Below are 19059 nucleotides of genomic sequence, written 5' to 3'. Positions count from 1 at the left end.
AGGCTTTCTAATCTAGCCACTTGGTCTGAATGTCTCTTTTTTAAAAATTTTGTTTCTTCTATAATATTTCTTCTCAGAATACTAAGCTTATTGTTTAACTGACTATGTCAGATAAAGTGTATCACCCTGTGACTTGACGTCACCTTAGAAATCTACTTACTACAAGATGTCATACTTTGTTCTTCAGCAGTTGTGTGTTTGTTGGGGATTCCTCTGTATTTATACTTCTTGGAGTTCACTCAGATACTGCAGTGTGGTTTTGTGTCTTCTCTCAGTTTGTACAAACTCTCATTCAATCTCTGCTAGTACAGCAATCGCCCTATCCCACAGCACCTCCCCCTTTCCCAATCAGTTCTTTCTTTCGTTCATGAGAATCAAGTGGACATACATGAAGTCAATGCACAAAAACATCTCAGGTTTTGTTACGTTTGATATTTATGTTTTTCTATGATTCTGTTGAGAAAAAGTTATTGGCATGTACTAATGCCTTCATGTTTATGTTTTTTAAAAACCTATTAGGAAATAAAATGCAATGTCAAAAACCAGACAGTTAAAGGCTTTTTCATGCTTTCATTCTTATTAATTATAATATAGTTATAATTCTGTTTTTGAAACTTTGAGGGTGAGCAGAGTTAACCTGACTGGATGGGAGGGAAGATGAAGTCTATTGAATTCCTTGTGAATTCTACACACTTTAGAGGAGTGAGGGTAGAAAGAACATGCAAAATAAATAGTATAGTGGGTTGATGTTTCAAAGATGCACAGTCGAGATTGTTCCATTCAACTTGTTTGCAGGCTCCTTAACCTTCTTTCCATCCATGTGACTTTTGTCCCTGTTGTTCAGGTGATCAGATAGACATCAACCCAGGGTTGCATTAAGATTACAACATAAGAGGAGTAAGAGTGCCAGGAACAGCTTCTGTCACATAGATTAATGAGGAAGATTGGAGACCTCTCCTGAGGCAGGAATTCTATGGAAGAGCTGGTAGAACATGGTTAAGAGCAAGTTAGAAGAATTTTCACAGGAGACCTGATGCCAAGTCTTACTTAATTTAAAAAAAATGTATCTAATCTGAATATATGGAATAACAGGATCCAACAAGTATTTGTTTAATCAAAGTGTAGTTTCTCCATGATTGTACAAATAAACTATATGAATTGGATTATAAGTTGGAAGAGTATAGCAATTTTATCTCATTGAAAGTTTCTAAATGATCTGTGCTGTGGGCATTATTAGCCTTAATGTTGGTTTTGTATTGTTGCTTCCATACTGTTCCCACTACTATTTGCAAAATGGAAATAGAACAAAGGAATTTCTTGGTCGCTTTTTCTTGTGCTTTAATTAGGTTTCTAAATGCTTCTGCTCTTCTGGTGTTCTGAAGTGAAATAGGAACACACTGCTCTCATAAGGTTTTGCCACTGCTGCATATTTTATCAGACATTTTGTAGTAAATTCTGTTTCACAAATCTTCACAATTGCATAACCAGTTTCAACAGTGGCTTAATCTTAGAACTCAATTGCAAATCAGTATTGCTAAAACCATTGTTGTACTTCACACAGTCTGTCTACTTGTTTTACTGCTGCATTTATGGGTGCCATTCACTATCACAACACAAGTTTTCAGTTTATCATGGGGTACAAGACTCTGTGCTTCGGATTATCTTGTATTTTATTTGCTTATTGCCTTTATTCACCCATTCCAGAGAATGTGGAAGAGCCCTGGAAAGTGAGATGTGTGGATGCTGTTATCAAATTGACTGGACATATGGTAATGTTATCTTAACTAGGGTAGTGGAGCTCCATGTTATAGGTATATTTGAAACTTCTTTTATTTCAAAGTGTTTGGAAGTGTTTTCAAGGTTTTAATTTTCTTTGTTTTGTTGTTGGTTGGTTGGTTGGGGACTTTTTAAATGTTTTTTTTGTTGTTGTTGTTGTTTTGTTTTGTTTTTATTTTGTTTTGTCTTATTGATTTGGGTTTTTTTTTTTTTTCTTGGTTTCTGTGTTTTCTTGATTTGGTTTTGGGTTTTCAAGACAGAATTTCTCTGTGTAGCCCTGTCTTTCCTGAAATTTTCTCTGTAGACTAGGCTGGTCTCAAACACATAGTTTTGTCTCCTGAGTTTTGGGATCAAAATTATGTGCATCCAACACCTGACTTTTTTGTGATATATAAGTCAGATAAAATAAAGCTAAAATTCTTAACTGGTTTTCTAAAGAGGATAATATACAATGTTTAATATAATACTAACTGTAGTTACCATATATCAATATCAGAATAAGAATCGGTATGTATGAATGGAATATTTGGGGATTAAGAAGCTTGAATGTATTTGATGATTTCAACAATGCAATAGGCTAAAACAGTCTTCAAAAATTCACTGGTTTATTTCCTTAAAGTTTAAATTTTGATGCATTTAATTATTTGTTGTTTTAGTAATTTTGTTTTTAAAAATAATTCTCAAGATTTTTCCTCACAGAAGCTTTGGGTATTCGTTGTATTGCTTTACCAAGGCTTCCAAAAAAATGTTGATTTGAGTACATTTGTCAATATTAACTAAGTGAACAATTTTCCTTATGATGCTAATAATAATGATGATCACAATAAGCTTTACAACTAATATAATTAGATGAAATATGTTCAATAATAACATGCAGAAAAAATATTGGGGTTTATTTTGTTTCCCAAATCTTTTTACTACATTTATTTGTGAAATATAGGTGGCTCTTCTACCTGGGTTTAATAGTATATTTGTTTTGTAAAATAAAGTTGTTTAAAAAAAGATAAATGTACAGATTTTAAGCATTTTTGAATAAAATTATACAATACACTTTTTTCAGTACTTTTTTTTCAGATTTTAACATAATTTTTACATAAAACTATATGAATATATTTTTAGTCAGTACTTGATTTTTTTTAAGGTTTGATAGTATGCATTGAAAACTTAATAGTTACAATGAGCATAGAGTACTTATAAAACAAAATGTAACATGGAAATAGTGAAAGTTTACTTGTTGTATAAAGATTTTTTGTTTTGTTTTGTTTTCTTTATTTCTTGGACTTCATACAGTCTATGAGTTGTTTCTGGGGCAGTGCAAGCCTCTGGGGTTAGCATCCCACTATCAGTGACTGCATATTATGTCTGTTCTTTTGTGACTGGGTTATCTCACTCAGAAGGATATTCTCTAGATGCAGCCATTTTCTTAAGAATTTGGTCAAGTCATTATTTCTGGTGGCTGAGTAGTATTCCATTGTGTAAATGTACCACAATTTTTGTATCCATTCATCTTCTGAAGGACATCTGGGTTCTCTCCAGCTTCTGGCTATTATAAATAGAGCTGCTATGAACATTGTGATGCATATATCTTTGTTGTGTACTAAGGTGTCTCTGGGGTATATGCCAAGAAGTGGAATAGCTGGGTCTTAAAACAGTATTATGTCCAATTTTCTGAGGTATCACCAGAATGATTTCAGAGTGGTTGTATTAGTTTGCAACCCCACCAACAGTGAAGAAGTGTTCCTCTTTCTCCGCAACCTCGCCAGCATCTGTTGTCATCTGAGTTTTGGATCTTGGCCAATCTGACTGGTGTGAGGTAGAATCTCAGGGTTGTTTTGATTTGCATTTCCCTGAGGGTTAAAGATGTTGAGCACTTCCTCAGATATTTCTCAGCCATTCAATATTCCTCAACTGAGAACGTTTTGTTTAGCTCTGTACCACATTTTTAATAGGGTTATTTGATTCTCTGCTGTCTAGTTCTTTGAGTTCTTTGTATACCTTAGATATTAGGCCTCTATCTGATGTGGAGTTGGTAAAGATCTTTTCCCATTCTGTTGGTTGCTGTTTTGTTTTCTTGACAATGTCCTTAGTCTTACAGAAATTTTGCAATCTCATTAAGTCCCATTTGTTAATCTTTGACCTTAGAGCTTGAGCCATTGGTGTTTTGTTTAGAAAATTTTCTCCTGTTCCTATATGTTCTAAAGTTTTCGCTACTATCTCATATAATAGTTTCAGTGTATCTGGTTTAATGTGGAGATCTTTGATCCACTTACACTTGAGCTTTGTACAAGAAGATAAGAAAGGGTCTATTTTCATTCTTTTGCATGCTGAGTGCCAGTTGGACCAGCACCATTTGTTAAATAGGCTGTCCTTTTTCCATTGGATGTTTACGGCTCCTTTGTCAAAAATCAGGTGACCATATATGTAAGGGCTCATTTGTGGATCTTCTATTCTATTCCATTGATCCACATGCCTATTTCTGTACCAGTACCATGCAGTTTTCTGGACAATTGCCTTGTAATATAGCTTGAGGTCAGGGATAGTGATTCCCGCAGATGTTTTCTTGTTGTTGAGGATGGATTTTGCTATTCTAGGTCTTTTGTTGTTCCAAATGAAAAAGCACATTGATCTTTACAATTCCATAAAGAACTGTGTTGGAATTTTGATGGGAATTGCGTTGAATCTGTAAATTGCTTTTGGTAGGATGGCCATTTTTAAAATGTTGATCTTTCCAATCCATGAGCATAAGAGATCTTTCCATTTTCTGAGTTCCTCCTCAATTTCCTTCTTTACAGGTTTGAAGTTCTTGTCAGAGGTCCTTCACTTGCTTAGTTAGAGTCACACCAAGGTATTTCATAGTTTTTGTGACAATTGTGAAGGGTACCTTTTCCCTAATTTTTTTCTTCACATGTTTGTCCTTTGAGTATAGGAAGGCTACTGATTTGTTTGAGTTGATTTTGTATCCAGCCACTTTGCTGAACTTGTTAATCAGCTGTAGGAGTTCTCTGGTGGAGTTTTTGGGGTCACTTAAGTACACTATCATGTCATAGGCAAAGTGATGTTTTTATCTCTTCCTTTCCAATTTGTATCCCCTTGATCTCCTTTTGCTGTCTAATTGCTCCAGCTAGGACTTCCAGTACTATGTTGAATAGGTAGAGGGAGAGTGAGCAGCCTTGTTGAGTCCCTGATTTTAGTGGGATTGCTTCAAGTTTCCCACCGTTAAATTTGATGTTGGCTGTTGGTTTGCTGTATATTGCTTTTATTATGTTTACATATGGACCTTGGATTCTTGTTCTTTCCAGGACTTTTAACATGAAGGGGTGTTGGATTTTGTCAAATGCTTTCTCAGCATCTAGTGAGATGACCATGTGATATTGTTCTTTGAGTTTGTTTATATGATGGATTACATTGATGGACTTCCTTATATTAAACCATCCCTGCATCCCAGGGATGAAGCCTACTTGGTCATGATGAATGACCATTTTGATGTGTTCTTGGATTCAGTTTGCAAGGATTTTGTTGAGTATGTTTGCATCAATGTTCATAAATGAGATTGGTCTGAAGTTTTTTTCCTTGTAGGGTCTTTTTGTGGTTTAGGTATGAGGGTTATTGTAGCCTCAAAAAATGAGTTAGGTAGTATTTCATCTGATTGTAACTTTTTGAATAGTTTGGAGAGTATTGGTGTTATATCCGCAATAATCATATGATAAAATTCTGCACTGAACCCGTCTGGACTTGGGCTTTTTGTGGTTGGGAGGCTTTTGATGACTTCTTCTATTTCTTTAGGTGTTATAGGGTAATTTAAATGGTTTACTTGGTCCTGGTTTAACTTTAGATTCTTGTATCTGTCTAGGAATTTGTCCATTTCCTCCAGATTTTCCAAATTTGTGGAGTATAAGTTTTTCTAGTAGGATCTGATGATTTCTTTAATTTCCTCAGTTTTAGTTGTTATGTCTCCACTTTCCTTTCTGATTTTGTTAATTTGTATACTCTCTCTTTGCCCTCTAGTTAGTCTGGCTCGGGGTTTATCAATCTTGTTGATTTTCTCAAAGAACCAACTCTTGGTTTTGTTGATTTTTTCAATGGTTCTTTTTGTTTCTATTTGGTCTATTTCTGCCCTAATATTGATTATCTTGCTGTCTACTCTTCTTGGGTATATCTGCTTCCTTTTGTTCTAGGGCTTTTAGCTGTGCTGTCAGGTTGCTGATGTAAGCTCTCTCCACTTTCTTTTTGGAAGCACGTAGGGCTATGAGTTTTCCTCTCAGTACTGCTTTCATTGCATCCCATAAATTTGGGTATGTTGTATTTTGATTTTCGTTGAGTTCTAGAAAATCCTTAATTTCTTCCTTTATTTCTTCTTTGACCCTGCTATCGTTTTACAGAGCGTTGTTTAGTTTCCATGTGTATGTGGGCTTTTTGTTGTCTTTGTTGTTGTTAAAGACCAGCCTTAGACCATGGTGATCTGAGAGGATGCATGGGAGTGTTTCAACCTTCTTATATTGATTGAGGCTCGTTCTGTGTCCAATTATGTGGTCAATTTTCGATAAGGTTCCATGTGGTGCTGAGAAGAAGGTGTATTCTTTTACTTTTGGATGATATATTCTGTATATATCTATTAATTCTAGTTGGTTCAAAGTCTCTGTTATTTTGCAGTGTCCTCGTTCACTGTCTGTTTCCATGATCTGTCCATTGGTGAGAGTGGGGTATTAAAGGCTCGAACTATTATTGTGTGGGGTGAAATATATTTTTGGAGCTTTTGTAGGGTTTCTTTTCTGAATGTGGGTGCTTTTTTATTTGGAGCATATATGTTAAGGATTGAGAGTTCCTCCTTACAGTAAAAAGTGTCCTTCCTTATCTTTTTTGATGACGTTTGGTTGGAAATTTATTTTATTCAATATTAGAATACCCACTCCAGCTTGCTTCTTGGGGCTGTTTGCTTGGAAGTTTTTTTCCTACCCTCTTACTCTGAGATAGTGTCTGTCTTTCTCTCTGAGATGAGTTCCCTGTATGCAGCAAAAGGCTGTATTTTGTTTATGTATCCAGTCAGATAGCCTATGTCTCTCTATTGGGGAGTTGAGTCCATTTATATTAATAGATATCAAGAAATAGTTGTTTCTGTTTCCTGCCATTATTGCTTTTGTGGGTTGAGTTGTGTCTGTGTCTTTTTCTTCTTTTAGTTTTCTTCTTTAGGGGTGTTCTTGTTTTTACTAGGCTGTATTTTCCCTCATTGTATTGGGTTTTCCACCTATAATTCGTTGTAGTGCTTGGTTTGTGGTCAGATATTGTGTAAATTTTGATTTGTCTTGAAATATCTTCATCTCTCCATCTATGGTGATTGATAGTTTTGCTGGGTATAGCAGCTTGGGCTGGCACTTGTGGTCTCTTAGGGTGTGCAGATGTCTGTCCAGGCTCTACTAGCTTTCATAGTCTCTGTTAATAAATCAGGTGTGATTCTGATTGGCCTGCCTTTATTTGTTACCTGACCTTTTTCCCTTACTGCTTTTAGTATTCTTTTTTTACTTTGGGCACTTGGTGTTTCTACTATTATGTGTCGGGAGGTATTTCTTTTCTGGTCCAACCTATATGGAGTTCTGAAGGCTTTTTTTATGCTCGTGGTCATCTCATTCTTGAGGGTAGGGAAGTTTTCTTCTACAATATTTTTGAAGATATTTACTGTGCCTCTTAGTTGATACTCTTCTCCCTCTTCTATTCCTATTATCCTTATGTTTGGTCTTCTCATTGTGTCCTGGATTTCCTGGACATTTTGGGTTAGGAGCCTTTTATTTTTTGCATCTTCTCTGGCTGTTTTGTTTATGTTTACAATGTTGTCTTCTGCCCCCAAGATTCTCTCTTCCATCTCTTTTAGTCTATTGGAAATGCTTGCTTCTGTGACTCCTGATTTCTTTTTTAGGTGTTCTACCTCTAGGGTTATCTCTTTTAGTGTTTTATTTATTGTGTCAATTTCTGTTTTAAATTCCCTCTTCCATTCTTTCGTCTCTTTGGTTCTGTTTTCCTTTAGTTCTTTGAGTTCTTTGAGTGTTTTTCTTGTTTCCTCTTTAAAAGCTTCTGAATCTTTTTGCTTTTCCTCCCTTTCTTGTTTAAGTATCTCTATCAGCATCTTGAGGTATCATTTCAGGTCTGCATCTTCTTTTTCTTGAGTATTTGGCATTCCGATGGTTGCTGTTATGGGAGAGCTGGGTTCTGGTGTTGCCAGGTTGTCTTGGTTTCCTTGGGATATACTCTTTCGCTTTACTCTTGCCATTTTGTTGTCAGTTATATGTTCTTGCCTTTCTCTTTTATCTGGTCTGTTTCCCTGGATCTCCAGTGGTCCAGGTGACAGATGGGCCAAGCCCTGTTCTATGCCTCAGAGTTGCCGGGTAGGAACAGAAGCTCCAAAGTTCTGTTCCTGGTCCCTGGATCAGGCAGTTCGGAGGGTGCACTTTGCGTGCGCACTCTGCAGAGATCTTTCTGCTCCCTAGCTGCCTAGATCTCCTACTCTCCAGTTTTTCAACCTTTTTCTTTTTTGTGTTTTCTTTATTTTTTCTACTTTTATTTTCAATTCCTTTATTTCTTTGACTGTGTTTTCCTGTTGTTCTAAGATTTGTTTGAGTGTTTTCTGTTTTTCCTTTTTAAATGCTTTAATTTTTTTATGGTTCTCCTCCCCTACTTCTTTAAGTGAGTTTTTTATGCTCTTCTTAAAGATCTCCATTATCATCTTGAGTTATGATGTCAAGTCTGAGTCTTCTTTTTCTGGAGTGTTTGGCAATCTACAGCTTGCTGTGATGGGAGATCTGTGTTCTGATATTGCCAGGTTGTCTTGGTTTTCATGGCTTAAATTTTTTTTGTTTTCCTCTTGCCATCTTGTCTGTGATTATATGTGGTCTTGTTATCAGTGATTGGTACCTGTTTTTCCCATGTACCTGAAGGCCCATGGGTTCAGGAAGAAAACTTCTTCTGTGTGTTTGGCTTTTGGTGGGAAAGCAGTGAGTTCTGGTAGTAGTGACTCAGCTCTGTCTTTGTGGGCTTAGATGTGGGCGCTCTTGTGAGGCTCTTCTGGTAGCTCAGCCCTATGCCCACAATTCCTTTATACTACTGGCAGGGACCTGGCCCTTTCTCTAGGCCACAACGGACCCTATTCTTGATATTAAAGTACTTTCTGCTTTCTCAGGTCTCCTGATGTTCTCTCCCTGGGCCTATGTGTCAGACTCCCCTCTGGTCCAGGTGTAAGAGTGTCTATAGAGTTGAACTTAAATCACTGCCTTTCCTGGGCAATCCCCAGATCCCACTGACAAGGGCCTATGCCTTACTGTGAGCCTGTGTGTCAAGACTTTGAGCCAGGGCTTTTTGGGCAGTTCCTGACTCCTATGCCAGTGTTCCTGCTCTGCTGAACCAGAAGGCTGTGTTTTCTGCATGCTCTACCTAGTACTCTCTGTGCTTTGGTTATTAACAGCACAGTATCACTAGGCCTGTGTCCCTGGATCTCAGCTGTTCCAGGTGCCACAGAGCCCGAGTGTCATAAAATGGGCTCTTAAAAGTCATTTTGATTTACATTTTATTTTCCTGATGAATCAGGATTTTGAACATGTCTTTGTTTCTCCATCATTTTGAGATTTTTCTGTTAATCCTTGATTTAGAATTGCACCCATTTTAATTGGTTTGTTGATGCCTAGTTTTTTTGAATTGTGCATATATTCTGAAAATTAACCCACTGTCAGATATCAAATAAGTGAAAATACTTTCTCATTCTGTAGACTGATTTTTCTTAGTATTGATGATGTTTTATGTCTTTCAGAAGATATTCAGTTTCATGATTTTTTATTTATTGATTGTTGGCTTAGTGCTTGAGCTATCAGTGTTCTCTTCAGTGAGTTGTCTCTTGTGCCAGTACATTCCAGGCTGCTCCCTGTGCTCTATTCAATCAGGTCCAGTGTATCTGATTTTATATTGAGGTCTTTGATCCTTTTGGACTTGAATTTCATGCATGTAATAAATATGGATCTACATTCTTCTACATGCAGACATCCAGGTAGGCCAGCACCATTTATTACAGATACTATCTTTTTCCAATTGTATATTTCTGGATTCTTTAGCAGGTGTCTATAGGGATGCTAATTTATATTTATGTCTTCAATTTGACCCAAATGATCAATATTTTTGTTTTTTATATGTGAGTTTTACTGCTATATCTCTTTTAGAATATCTTAAAATTCGGGATGCTCTTTTATTGTGGAGGATTGTTTTAGCTATCATGACTTTTTTGTTTTTCCATATGAAATTGAACATTGACCTTTCAAGATCTATAAAAAATTGTGTAGGGATTTTGATAGAGAGTCCATTAAATCTGTTGAGTGGCTTTTGGTAGGATGGCCATTTTATCATGTTAATTCTATCAACCTATGAACACGGGTCATTTTTTATCTGCTGATATCTATTTCAAAGACTTATTTTTCTGCCAGCCATATCCTTTACTTGCTTTGTTAGGGCTATTCCAACATCTTTTATATTTTTGTGTATATTATGGAGGATGTCATTTCCCTGAATTCTTCCACTGCCTGTCATTTGTATATAGGATGTCTGCTGATTTTTAATTGCTATTTATTTTTTAAGTTAATTTTGTATGCAGTTACTGTGATGAAGATGTTTATCAGCTGTAGGAGTTCCCTGGTAGAATGTTTAGGGCTACTCATGTACCCTATATAATCATTTGTAAGTAGTAATATTTTGACTTCTGCCTCTCCAATTTATAGCCACTTGATTTTCTCCTTTCTCTGATTGCTGTAGTTAGAACTTCAAGAACTACACTGAGTAGGTATGAAGACAGCCTTCTTCCAGCTTTCAGTAGAATTGAGTTTCTCTCCATTTAATTTCTTGTTGACTACAAACTTGTTGAAATTGCCTAGTATCCTTAATCTTTCTATGAATTTTATTTTGATGGGGTATTGGAACTTGTCAAAAACTTTTTTGACATCTAATGAGATGGTTGGGTGTCCATTCAGTTTTTTTATGCTGATTACATACTGATTTTCTGATGTTGAACCAACCCTTCATTTCTGGAATGAAGCCTATCTAATCATGGTAGATGATCTTAGATTCAGTTTTGGAGTATTTTCTTAAGTATTTTCTATATATGTTCATAAGGAAAATTAGGGTGTGATTCTTTGTTGAATCTTTGTGTGATGTGCATATCAGGATGAGTATATATCCTCCTAGAATAAATTTGGCAATATTCCCTGTTTCGATTTTGTGAAATAATTTGAAGAGTGTTGGTGTCAACATTTTGTTTTATTTTTTTCTTTTAATTAGATATTCTCTGTGATTACATTTGAATTGTTACCCTTTCCCCCACCCCACTCCCATCTCACCTCCCCCTCCACTTGTCTCCACAATGATCCATTCCCTCCAAATCACCCTCTCCAACTCAGTTCCTAAGCATTCTCCTACACTGGGAAAATATGCCCTCACTGGACCAAAGGCCTCTTCTCACATCGATGCCAGACACTGCTATCTCCTACTACATATGCAACTGGAGCAATAGGTCTCTCAATGTGTGTTCAATAGGTGGTGTTTTGGTCCATGGGAGTTGTGGATAGTTCGTTTGGTTGATAATGGTGTTCTTTCCATAATGTGGCAACCAATTTCAGAAACTTCAATCCTTTCTTTAGCACCTTCTCTGGGGTCAATGTATCCAATCCTATGGTTAGCTGCAAGCATGTACAGGTAAATCTATATGACTCTGGGAGTCCCTAAAGGGGCATCCCTTTTTGTTAACTGCCAATAAGTACTTTTTGGCATCTGCAATAGTGGTTGGATTTGTCAGCTACACATGGGGTAAATCCCAATGTGAGGCAGCCTCTGAATGAACTTTTCTGCAATCCCTGCTCCTCTATTTGTTTCATTATTTTCTCCCATGAGTGCTTTGTTCACGCTTCTAAGAAGGACAGAGGCATCCACATTCTGGCCATCCTTTCGGCTGATATTCATAATGTCTGTGAAATATTTCTTGGGAATTCATAAAGTGATTGGTTCTAATAGCTGAGTAGTACCCCGTGGTGTAAATGTACCACACTGTCTGAATACATTCTTCTGTTGAAGAACATCTAGCTTCTTTCCATGTTATGGATATGATAAATAAGACTGCTATGAACATGGTAGAGCATGTGTTCTTGTTATATGTTGGAGCATATTTGGGGTATCTGCCCAGGAGTGGGCTAGCTGGGATTACTATGTTCAATTTTCTGAGGAACCACCAGACTGATTTCCAGAGTGGTTGTACCAGATTGCAATTCCACCAACAGTGGATGAGAGTTCCTCTTCCACTATATACTCACCAGAATCTGCTATTATCTGAGTTTTTGATCTGACTGGTGTGAGGTGGAATCTCAGATTTATTTTGATTTTCTTTTTGCTGATGACTAGGGATGTTGCACATTTCTTTATGTGCTTCTTAGCCATTCAGTATTCCTCCATTGAAAAGCCTTTGCTTAGCTCTATATCCCATTTTTAATAGGATTGTTTGATTCTCTGGAGTCTAAATTTTTGAGTTCTTTGTATATATTCGATATTAGCTCTCTATGACTTGTAGAATTGGTAAAGATCCAGTTTCAATCTGTTGGCTGCCATTTTGTCTTATTCAGAGTGTCCTTATCCTTACAGAAATTATGAAATTTCATGAGGTGCCATTTGTCAATTCATTATCTTACAGCATAAGCGATTGGTGTTCAGCTCAGAATATTTTTCCTGTATCTGTGTATTCTAAGCTCGTCCCCAATTTCTCTTTTAAGAGTTTCAGTGTTCCTGGTTTCATGTGGAGGTCTTTCAACTACTTGCACTTCAACTTTGTACAAGAAGATAAGAATGGATCAATTTGGGTTCTTCTAAATGCTGACTGCCAGTTGAAACAAAACCATATGTTGGAAGAGGCTGTTCTTTTTCCATTGAATGTTATTAGCTCCTTGTCAAAGACCAAGGGACCATAGGTGTGTGGGTTCATTTCTGGGGCTTGAATTCTGCTCCATTGATCTACCTGCCGTGGTCTGTACCAATACCATGTGGTTTCTTGTCATGATTGATTTGTAATATAGCTTGAATTCAGGAATGGTTTATTCCCTCAGAAGTTTTTTTTTTTTTTTTTTTTTTTTTTTTTTTTTTTTTTTTTTTTTTTTTTTTTTTTTTTTATTGTTAAGAACAGATTTCAGATTTCATTACCCTAGGTGGTTTTTTTTTTTTTTTTTTTTTTTTTTTGTCTTGTATGGGCATAATATAACTAATTTTTTACTTTATTTTAAAAACAGAGATAAATGTACATTTTCAGCATTTTGCATAAAAGTATACAAATACGTTTTTAAAATTCTAATTAAGTATTTGTGGATATATATATATATATATATATATATATATATATATATATATATACACACACATATGTATATATGTAACAAAAATATAGAAAAAGAGGCTATTATTTTGAGGGGATAGGAGAGAGACTAGGAAGGTCTGTAGGGAGGAAAGGGGGATGTGATACAGTTCTATTTTAATTAAAATATATTCTTTTTTGTTAAACTTCACACAGTCTGTGAGTTGTTTCTGCGGTGTTAAGAGGATTCTGGGGTTAGTATCCCATTATCAGTGCCTACTTATTATGTCTGTTCTTTTGTGACTGGGTAACTTCACTCAGGATGATATTCACTAGACACAACCATTTTCTTAAGAATTTGGTTAAGTAATTGTTACTGATAGCTGAGTAGTACTCCATTGTGTAAATGTACTACAATTTTTGTATCCATTCATCTACTGAGGGGCATCTGGGTTCTTTCCAGCTTCTGGATATTATAAATAGAGCTGCAATAAACATTTTGGTGCATGTATCTTTATTGTATGTTGGAGGATCTCTGGGATAAATGCCCAGAAGTGGAATAACTGGGTCTTCAAGTAGTACTATGTCGATTTTTCTCAGGAACCGCCAGACTGATTTCCAGAATGTTTGTATCACTTTACAACCCTACCAGCAGTGAAGAAGTGTTCCTTTTTCTCCATATACTTTCCAGCATCTGTTGTCGTCTGAGTTTTGGATCTTGGCCAATCTGAATGGTGTGAGGTAGAATCTCAGGGTGGTTTGGATTTCCATTTCCCTGATGGATAAAGATGTTGAGCACTTCCTTAGATGTTTCTCAGCCATTTGATGTTCCTCAACTGAGAACTTTTTGATTAAGTCTCTACCCCATTTTTAATAGGGTTGTTTAATTCTCTGGTGTCTAGCTTTTTGAGTTCTTTGTATACCTTGGATATTAGACCTCTATCTGATGTGGGGTTGGTAAAGATCTTTTCCCAATCTGTTGCCTGCAGTTTTGTTTTCTTGACACTGTCCTTAGGCTTACAGAAATTTGCAATCTCATTAAGTCCCATTTGTCAATCTTTGACCTTAGAGCTCCAGCATATTGGTGTTCCGTTCAGGAAATTTTCTCCTGTGGCTGTGAGTTCTAAGGTTTTCCCTATTTTCTCATCTAATAGTTTCAGTGTACCTGGATTAGTGTGGAGATCTTTGATGCACTTACATTTGAGTTTTTTATGAGGAGATAAGAAAGGGTCTATTTTCATTCTTCGGCATGTTGAGTGCCAGTTGGACCAGCACCATTTGTTGAATAGGCTGTTCTTTATCCCTTGAATGTTTACAGCTCCTTTATCAAAAATCAGGTGACCATATACGTGAGGGCTCATTTGTGGATCTTCTATTCTATTCCATTTATCCACGTGCCTATTTCTGTACCAGTACCATGCAGTTTTCAGCACAATTGCCTTGTAATAGAGCTTAGGGTCAAACATAGTGATTTCCGCAGATATTTTCTTGATGTTGTGGATGAATTTCACTATTCTAGGTCTTTTGTTATTCCAGATGAAATTGCACATTGCTCTTTCCAACTCAAAGAAGAACTGGGTTGGAATTATGATAGAGATTGCATGGAATCTGTAGATTGCTTTTGGTAGGATGGCCATTTTTAAAATGTTGATCCTTCCAATCCATGAGCATGGGAGATCTTTCCGTTTTCTGACATCTTCCTCGATTTCCTTCTTTAGAGGTTTGAAGATCGTGTCATAAAGGTCCTTCACATGTTTAGTTAGAGCACACCAAGGTCTTTCATAGTTTTATGACTATTGTGAAGGTTATCTTTTCTCTAATTTCTTTCTCCACATGTTTTTCCTTTGAATATAAGAAGGCTACTGATTTATTGAGTTAATTTTATATCCAGCCACTTTCCTGAACTTGTTTATCAGCAGTAGGAGTACTCTGGTGGATGTTGTGGGGTTGCTTAAGTACACTATTATGTCATCTGAAAATAGTGATGTTTTTACTTCTTCCTTTCTAATTTGTATCCCTTTGATTTCCTTTTGCTGTCTAATTGCTCTTGCCTGGTCTTTCAGTACTATGTTGAATAGGTAGGGGGAGAGTGGGAAGCCTTGTCGAGTCCCTGATTTTATTGGAATTGCTTCAAGTTTCCCACCGTTAACTTTGATGTTGAATGTTGGTTTTCTGTATATTGCTATTATTAGATTTAGATATGGGCCTTGGATTCCTGTTCTTTCCAAGACTTTAAACATGAAGTGGTGTTGGATTTTGTCAAATGATTTCTCAACATCTAATGAGATAACCATGTGGTTTTTTTCTTTGAGTTTGTTTATATGGTTAATTACATTGATGGATTTCCTTATATTAAACCATCCCTGCATCCCAGGTATGAAGCCTACTTGATCATGATGAATGAATGTTTTTATGTGATCTTGGAATCAGTTTTCAAGGATTTTGTTGGGTATTTTTGCATCAATGTTCATAAGTGAGATTAGTCTGAAGTCTTCTATCCTTGTAGGGTCTTTGTGTGGTTTAAAAATGAGAGTTATTGTGGCCTCAAAAAATAAGTTAGGTAGTGTTCCATGGGATTCTATTTTGTGGAAAAGTTTGGACAGTATTGGTATTATGCTGTCAACAAATGTCTGATAAAACTTTGCACTGAACCCATCTGGCCCTAGGATTTTTTTTGGTTGGAGGCTTTTGATGACTGCTTGTACTTCTTTAGGTTTTCTGTGATTATTTAGATGGTTTACCTGGTCCTGGTTTAATTTTGATGACTTGTATCGGTCTAGGAATTCATCCATTTTCTCCAGATTTTCCTGCTTTCTTGAGTATAGGCTTTTGTAGGATGATCTGATGATTTCTTGAATTTCCTCAGTTTCAGTTGCTATTTTTCCACTTTACTTTCTGATTCTGTTAATTTGGATACTCTGTCTTTGAACTCTAGTAAGTCTGGCTAAGGGTTTATCAATCTTGTTAATTTTCTCAGAGAACAAGCTCTTGGTTTGTTGATTCTTTGAATGGTTCTTTTTGTTTCTATTTGGTCTATTTCTGCACTAAGTTTATTTCTTGTCGTCTACTCCTCTTGGCTGTATCTGCTTCCTTTTATTCTAGAGCTTTCAAATGTACTGTCAGGTTGCTAGGGTATACTCTCTCCAGTTTCTTTTTGGAAGCACTCAGAGGAATGAGTTTTCCTCTCAGTACTGCTTTCATTGCATCCCATGTGTTTGGGTATATCGTGTTTTCATTTTCATTGAATTCTAGGAAATCCTTAATTTCTTTATTTCTTATTAGACCCTGCTATCGATTAATAAAGCATTGTTTAATTTCCATGTGTATATGGGCTTTTTGTTGTCTTTGTGGTTATTAATGAACAGCCTTAGACCACTTTGATCTGAAAGTATGCATGGGAGTATTTCAATGTCTTGTATTGATTGAGGCTCATTTTGTGTCCAATTATGTGGTCAATTTTCAAGAAAATTCCATGAGGTGCTGAGAAGACATTATATTCTTTTGTTTAGGATGATATATTCTATATATATATATATATATTAATTCCAGTTTATTCATAGTCTCTGATAGTTTTACAGTGTCCTTTTTCAGTTTCTGTTTCCATGATCTGTCCATTGGAGAGAGTAGGATATTGAGGTCTCCCACTATTATTGTGTGGGGCGCAATGTATTTTTTGAGCTTTAGTAGGGTTTTTTTATGAATATTGGTGCTTTTGTATTTGAAATGTACATGTTAAAAATTGAGAGTTCCTCCTGACAGATTTCCCCTGTAATGAGTAAAAAGTGTTCTTCCTTATTTTTTTTGATAACTTTTGGTTGAAAATCTACTTTATTTGATATTAGAATGGCCACTCCAGCTTGCTTCTTGGGCCCACTTGGTTGGAAGGTTTTTTCCCAAACTTTTATTCTGAGATAATGTCTGTCTTTGTCTCTGAGATGAGTTTCCTGTATGAAGTAAAATGCTGGGTTTTGTTTATGTATCCAGTCTGATGACCTATATTATTTTATTGGGGAGTTGAGTCCATTTATGTTCATAGATATCAAGGAATAACTGGTTGCTGTTTCCTGCTATTTTTGCTTTGGTAGGTTGAATTGTGCCTGTGTCTTTCTTCTTTTGGTTTTCTTGCTTAGAACTTTTCTTGTTTTTACTATGAGGTGGTTCCCCTCATTGTATTGGATTTTCCACCTATAATTTATTTTAGTGCTGGGTTTGTGGTCATATATTGTTTGAATTTAATTTTGTCTTGGAATATCTTCATCTCTTCATCTATGGTAGAATTTTGGGTCACTTAATTATACTATCATATCGTCAGCAAATGGTGATACTTTGACTTCCTTCTTTCTGATTTTTATTTCATTTTATTTTATTTTTGTCTAATTACTCTGTCAAGGACTTCTAGTACTATATTGAATGATAGGGGGAGAGTAAGCAGCCATGTCTACTCCCTGAATTTAGTGAATTTGCTTCAAGTTTCTCACCATTTATCTTGATGTTGGCTTCTGGTTACCATCTATTACTTTTACTATGTTAGGTATGGGCTTCAAATTCCTCATCTTTCCAAGAGTTTTAACATGAAGTTGTGTTGAATTTTGTCAAATGCTTTCTCAGCATCTAGTGAGATGATCACGTGGTTTATTTTTTTCCTTTGAGTTTGTTTATATGATGGATTACATTGATGGTTTTTTGTATATTGAAAAATCTCTGCATTCCTGGGATGAAGTCTACTTGATCATAGTCAATGATTGTTTTGATTTGTTATTCGGTAACAAATTACATACCGATTGTTTGATTCGGTATGCAACCATTTTTTGAGTATTTTTCATCAATGTTTATGAGGGAAATTGGTCTGAAGTTTTCTTTTTTGTAGTGTCTTTTTGTGGTCTAGGTATGAGCATAATTGTGGCTTCAAAGAACAAGTTGGGTAGTATTCCTTCTGTTTCTATTTCGTGGAATAGTATGGAGAGTATTTGTATTAGATCTGATATAATTCTGTATTAAACCCATCTGGTCCTAAATTTTTAGTTTGTTTGGGAGTCTTTTGATGATGGCTTCTATTTCTATAGGTATTATAGGACTGTCTAGATGGTTTATCTGATCCTGAATTAACTTTGGTATCTGTCTATGAATTTGTCCATCTCTTCTAGATGCTCCAGTTTTGTTCAATATAGGCTTTTGTAACAGGATTTGAGGATTTTTTAAATTTCCTTGGTTTCTGTCTCCCCTTTCTGTCCTAATTTTGTTAATTTGGATATTCTCTCTTTGCCCTCTAGTCAGTCTTTCTAAGGGTTTATCAGTCTTGTTGATTTTCTCAAAGAACCACTTCTGGTTTTTTGATTCTTTGTATAGTTTTTTTTTTTTTGTTTGTTTGTTTCTACTTGGTTGATTTCTACTCTGAGTTTTATTATTTCCCTCTGTCTACCCTGCTTGGGTGTATCTGTTTCTTTTTGTCCTAGAGCTTTTAGGTGTGCTGTCAAACTGCTAATATATGCTCTGTCCAGTTTCTTTTTAGAGGCACTCCTAGCTATGTGTTTTTCTCTTAGTGTGGTTTTCATTGTATTCCATAGGTTTGGGTATGTTGTGCCTTCATTTTCATTAAATTCTATAAAACCTTTAATTTCTTTATTTATTTCTTCCTTGACCATGTTATCATTGAGTAGTGCCTTGTTCATGTTCATTTACCACTAAGATTTTGCTGCATTTGTATGTGGACTTTTTGTTTTCTTTGTTGTAATTAAAGACCAACCTTAGTCTATGGTGATCTGATAGAATGCATGGGAGTATTTCAACCTTCTTATATCAGCTGAGACCTGTTTTGTAACTGACTATACAGTCAATTTTGGGGAAGGTACCTTGAGGTGCTGAGAAGGTTTGTTCTATTGTTTTAGAATGAAATATTCTGTAGGTGTTTTTAAAGTATAATTGGTTCATAACTT

The sequence above is a fragment of the Micromys minutus genome (assembly GCF_963924665.1).
Source record: "Micromys minutus genome assembly, chromosome: 15".
NCBI lineage: Eukaryota > Metazoa > Chordata > Mammalia > Rodentia > Muridae > Micromys > Micromys minutus.
This window is presented reverse-complemented; position numbering follows the sequence as displayed.